The sequence below is a fragment of the Phyllostomus discolor genome, chromosome 8 (assembly GCF_004126475.2).
Source record: "Phyllostomus discolor isolate MPI-MPIP mPhyDis1 chromosome 8, mPhyDis1.pri.v3, whole genome shotgun sequence".
Taxonomy (NCBI): Eukaryota; Metazoa; Chordata; class Mammalia; order Chiroptera; family Phyllostomidae; genus Phyllostomus; species Phyllostomus discolor.
Genome location: NC_040910.2, coordinates 56,782,934 through 56,789,248, shown reverse-complemented (window position 1 = coordinate 56,789,248; position 6,315 = coordinate 56,782,934). Strand labels below are relative to the sequence as shown.

At 40.0% G+C, this 6,315-nt stretch overlaps 1 pseudogene; it reads right to left on the bottom strand.

Annotated features, from left to right (window-relative positions):
- Window positions 1-327: 327 nt before the first annotated feature.
- Window positions 328-2,241, bottom strand: LOC114515320 (annotated as a pseudogene).
- Window positions 2,242-6,315: the final 4,074 nt, after the last annotated feature.

The window sequence follows — 6,315 nt, the reverse complement described above, 5'->3', positions numbered from 1 at the left end:
GTGCAGAAACACTACTCTTAGATCCATCTTCCTGGGGCTCCAGGAACTTCTCTAGATAATTCCTAGAGAACTCCAGAGGTAGGAGCTGAGGGGTAGGGGCGACTTTTAGGTATCAACCTAAAAGTGCAGGAGTTCAGGGGTGGGAGGTTGTAGGCAGGGGTGGGAGTAAGGCAAGAAGGGATCAGAGATGTTGGGTTTCTTGGAGTTGGGGAGACTTGAGAGCTCTTCTTGGCGTTTATCCATTGCCAAAGGAGGTGGCTGTGGAAACAGGCAAAAGAGGAAAATAGGTAGTAAGAGAAGAGTGGTGATGAACATATTAACCATGTTTTTGTTTGTTTGTTTTTGCTTGAGAAAGAGCACACTTTATTGGGATTGGAGCACTGTACCACAGGCACCCCACACATCATGCTGAGAAAGGCCCACAATGCACAGGATGTGTTGCTAATGGGGATCAACTAGAATGAGGCTCCTCTGGGCAACTTCCCCCAACCTGCTCCCTCCAAGGGGTCAGTCAGTCCCTCCCAGCCATTTCATTGAAGGCAACTGTGGTTTACTAGAGACAGAGCCCCTCACAGGTGCCTTCTTTTTTTATAGAGAACATTTTCTTTAAATTCTTCGAAGTCTTCATTTGTTACTTTCATTCTCTATTTCTCAAAGCCATCAGACTGGCCTCTGTATGGATTGCCGTGATGTCAGTACCAGAGTAGTCATCGTTAGCCATGATCAAGTTGTCCAGTATCATGTCATCAGCCAAAATCATTCTGCTTATGTGGATCTGGAAGAGGCACTTCATGTCTTTTCATAGGGGAAGGGAGAGCTCAATCTTCCTGACGGTGAGGCCAGGTTTGATAAGTGCCAGATCCAAAGTTTCCATTCAGTTTGTGGCCATGATAACTTTTATATCTCTCCTTGAATCAAATCCATCCAACTATCCAACAGTTCTAACATTGTTCACTGAATTTTTCTCTCGCTACCAGAATTTGAGTCATACCTTTTTGTCCCAATGACATCAATTTCATCAATAAACACAGTGGGCCCTGGCTGACATGGCTCAAAGGATTGAGTGCCAGCCTGTGAACCAAAATGTTGTTGGTTCAGTTCCTGGACAGTGCACATTGCCTGGGTTGGTGGTCAGGTTCCCAGTTGGGGTCGTGCGAAAGGCAACTGATCGATGTATCTCTCACACGTCGGATGTTTTCTCCCCTCTTTCTCCTTCCTTTGCCCTCTCTCTAAAAATAAATAAAGAAAATCTTCCAAAAAAATAATAAACACAGTGGATGGTGCATGTTCCTCAGCAACTCAAAACAATTCCAGAATGCATTCAGGCGCATTGCCTCGGTACTTCTGAATAAGGTCAGAGCCAACCACTCTCAAGAAAGTGGCTGAGGTTTGGTTTGCTACTGCTTTGGTTAGTAAGATTTTGTCTGTGCCAGGTGGACCATAGAGAAAGCCCATGTAGGGGGCTTTATATCCATCTCTCTATAATATTCAGTATGTATGAGAGGAAGTTACAGATTCCTTAATTTCCTGGGTTTTGTTGTCCACACCCCAATGTCAGCATAGGTCTCCTGGGGGCCTTTTCCACCTTCATCATGGTGACCAAGGGATCCATTCACCTGTCAGCAGTCTTATGCCGGCATGAACCTTATGGTTAAGCAGGGCAGAGCACCCCAGTTTCAGTAGATCCTTGTCTACAAATGAAAGAAGCTGATGTATTGTTCTGAGCCCATCGATGTAGACACTATGGCATGTTGTCATCAATGATCTCTTCCAAGGCTTCTACCAACATCAGGGTCCCCCTCAGATTTTCCTCCTCTTGCTTTTCTTCCAAATGCTTCATTTGTTCCTGAGTTCTAATGAATTCTTCTTCCATGAGAAGATAGTATTTAATTCTAACTTCAGTAACTCCAACAGCACTGAGTGTGAGGTGTCACCAGTGGCAATTTGCTGGAAGCATCTGCTATAACAAAGCACTGATTATAAACAACAGAAATTTAGTCTCTCCTAGTTCTGGTGGTGAGAAGTCCAAGATCAAAGTGTCAGCAGGGTTGGTTCCTTCTGAGGCCTGGTCCCTTTGTTTTCTTCTTCTTTTTCCTTACTCTAGTTGGTATAGGAGGTTTATATTTCTTTTTCTTGTCCTTGTCATCTTTCTTGCTATGTTCAGGACCACTGCCACCACTCTGACTTTGACCCATCTTGACTCAGCTGCTCAATCACATTTTTTACTTTCAGTATTTTATGTTGCTTTAAAATCTTGGGGTTTTGCTGATCTGGGACAGACTGCCCCTCACAAGGCTAGCTAATTCCTAGAGAGAGCAAATGACTCTCCTGAGGGTGGGCTTTTCAAACAACCAATCCAGAGCTCACACTCCAGAGCTCACACTCCAACCACCACCTTCAATCCCTGGCTTCTTTACCAGGCTTTCACACTCCAGGAGGCAATATGCTCCTGCCCTAATCACCCCAGGGCCAGGTACCAGGCAACTAGGAACAGCACCTTTGCCCCAGAGCCTGCAGAATTATTCACACTAGCCAATTCCAACTATGCTTACTCTGCCATAAAGTCAATTAAAAGTATCTAATTTGAGAAACCAAAAGAAAAAACAATGAAGAAAAATGACAGACCCTGATACTCCTTTGGGATACTATCAAGTGTAAAGCATACATATAATGGAAGTCCCAGAGGATAAAAAGACAAAGAAAGAAACTATTTGAAAAAAAGATGGCTGAAAACTTCCCAAATAATATCACTCATGTATCTATACATCCAAGAAGCTCAAACTCCAAGCAGGATAACTCAAAGATATCTACATCAAGAAATATAGGCCTTGGTCACATAGCTCAGTTGTTTAGAATGTCATCCTGAAGCCAAGGTTTTGGGTTCAATCCCCAGTCAGGGCACATTCAAGAATCAACTAATGAAATAAGTGAAACAACAAATCAATGTTTATTTCTCTCTCTCCCCTCCCTCTTTCCCTTCCTTTCTCTAAAATCAATTAAAAAAGAAATATAATCAAATTGGAAGATAAAAATAAATCGAATCTTGAAAGCAGCAAGAGAGAAGTGACTCATCACATACAAGCAATCTCCAATAAGATTAACAGCTGATTTCTCATCAGATAGCATGGAGGCCAGAAAATAGTGAATGATATTTAACCTGCTAAAAAAAAAAAAACACCTGTCAACCAAGAATTCTGTACCTGGTAAAACAGACTTTCAAAAATGAAGAAGTTTAGGTATTCCCACATAAACAAAACTTAAGAGAGTTTGTGGCTAGTAGACCTGCCTTACAAGAAATACTAAAAGGAGTCTTTATCCTTTTAGGAGAAATGAAAGGATATGAGATAGCAACTCAAAGCCTTATGAAGAAATAAAGAACACTGGTAAAATAATTACATAAGTATTAAAGTCAGTATTATTGTATTGTTGGTTTGGAACTCCCCTTTTTTTCTATATGATTTAAAAGACAAGGAATGAAACTCATTATAAAGCTATTTTCATGGGAATATAACATAAGATATAATTTGTGATGATAACAATACAAAGGAGGAAGAATGAGAAGAGTTTTGTATATCATTGAAGCTAAGTAGGTATTAATTCAAACTAGATTTTTACAAGTTGAAGATATTAACTGTAATTCCCTAGGTAACCAGTAAAAAAAATAAGTAAAAATATACAGAAAAGGAAACAAGAAGGTAATCAAATGGTACACTAAAAAAATCAATTACATACAAAAGAAGGTAGTAATGGAAAGTTGAGTAACAAGAAAGGTATAAGAGATACCTTTAAAACAAATAGTAAGATGGAAGAATTTCTTCCTTATAGTGATTACTTTAAATATAAAAGGATTAAAGTTGTCGAGTAAGTTTAAAGCAGAGACTGACAGAATGGATAAAAACTGTGACTCAACTCTATGCTATCTACAAGGGACTCACTTTAGGTCCAAAAGGTTGAAAACAAGAGTGGGAAAGGGTGTACTGTGCAAATAGTAACCAAAAGAGAGCTGAATAACTATACTAATATCAGACAAAAAAGATTTAAAGTCAAAAATTGTTACAAGAAACAATGGAGAACATTACCTGTTGATAAAAGGGTCAATCTATCCAAAGGATATATCATTTATAAACATATGTGTACTAAACTACAGAGCCCCCAGATACATGGCTCAAACACTGGCAGAATTAAAGGGTGAAATAGACAATTCTATAATAGTAGTTGGAGACTTCAATACTCCAATTTCAATAACAGTGCAACTTGACTGATATATAAAACACATCACCCAATAGCAGAATACATATTTTACTCAAATGCATATGACAAAGACCCAAGAAAACAGAATTTATTTATAAAAAATTGTGTATTCTTACATGTTTGAACTTCAGTCACCTCCAAAGTACTCTCCATTTGATGAAATACACCTATTGAGACTCTTTTCCACTGCTCAAAACCATTTTTGAACTCATTGATTTTGATGCCTTTTAGTGCTTCTGCCATTTTTTGTTTCACCTCTTTCATATCAGGGAAATGTTTCCTTTTGGGGACTTTTCAGGGGAAACAAAAAAAAGTCACTCAGGGGGGAGATCAGGTGAATAGGGAGGGCGAGGCCCAGGTGTCATGCTCTTTTTGGTCAAAAACTGCTAAATACTCAATGCAGTGTGGGCAGGAGCACTCGTAAATCATCCATGAAATGGGAAAATGCATCGAAAGAATCTTCAAAAAAGATTCACTGAAACTGAACACAGCCTCTCACAGCAACACCTTCTGACCAAGATGCTTAACCTCCTCGTACAACCAAAATACGGACAACAACCAATTAAAAACAAAACAAAACAAAACACCAGAACTGCCAGAAATTTGAACTGTATGGAAGTCCAACAACCAAGGAGTTAAAGAAGAAATATTCATCCAGACCAGTAGGAGGGGCAGAGACTGGTAGCCAAGGTGGAGAGGATGCGTGGCAAGGCAGGTCTGGTTCCAGTGTGGGGAAATAAAGCCTCAAAGCCTATGGCTGTAAAAACCTGTGGTGATTGTGGTAGTGGAGAAACTCCCAGCCTCACAGGAGAATCTGTTGGAGGGATGCACAGTGTCCTAGAATGTACACAAACCCACCCACCCAGGAAAGAGCACCAGAAGGACCCAATTTGCCTGTGTGTGGCAGGGGAAGAGACTGAAAGCCTTCGGACAGCCAAGCAAGCAGCATTGTTCCCCCTCTGACCTCTCTCCCACATACAGTTACAATGCAGTGAAGTGGGCTGCCCCACCCTGGCAAATACCTAAGGGTCTGCCCTTTACAATGTATCAGATGCACTGAGACTAAGAAATGTGGCCCAAATGAAAGAGCATATGAAAACCCCAGAAAAAGAACTAAGTGATGAGGAGATAACTAACTTATCAGATGCCGGGTTCAAAATGCTGGCAATCGGATTCTCACAAAAATGATTGAGTATGGACACAAATAAAGGAAGAAGCAAAGGCCATGCAAAGTGAAATAAAGAAAATATACAGGGAACCAACAGGGAAGGGAAGGAAACCAGGACTCAAGTCAATGATTTGGAACAGAAGGAAGAAATAAATATTCAACTGGAACAAAATGAAGAAATAAAACTCAAAAAAATGAGGAGAGGCTTAGGAACCTCCTGGACAACTTTAAACATTCCAACATCTGAATCATAGGGGTGCCAGAAGGAGAAGAGAGAGTAAGAAGTTAAAAACTTATTGGAAAACATAATGAAGGAAAACTTCCCCAACCTGGCAAAGGAAATAGGCATACAAGTCCAGGAAGCTCAGAGAGTTCCAAAGAAGCTGGACCGTAGGAGGAAGACACCAAGACAAAATAATTAATTACCCAAGATTAAAGACATGGAGAGAATCTTAAAAGCTACAAGAGAAAAGGAAAGAGTTACCTACAAAGAAGTCCCATAAGACTATCAGCTGATTTCTCAAAAGAAACCTTACAGGCAAGAAGGGGCTGAAAAGAAGTATTTGGAAAGTCATGAAAGGCAAAGGCCTACATCCATGATTACTTTATCCAGCAAAGCTATCATTTAGAACGGAAGGGCAGATAAAGTGTTTCCCAGATAAGATCAAATCAGAGTTCGTCATCACCAAGCTCTTATTATATGAAATGTTAAAGGGACTTATCTAAGAAAAAGAAGATAAAAAATATGAACAATAAATGACAACAAACTCACAACTATCAACAAATGAACCTAAAAAACAAACAAACAAAAAAAAACAAACTAAGCAAAAACTAGGACAGGAACAAAATCACAGAAATGGAGATCACATGGAGGGTTATCAGCAGGAAGGGGGAGA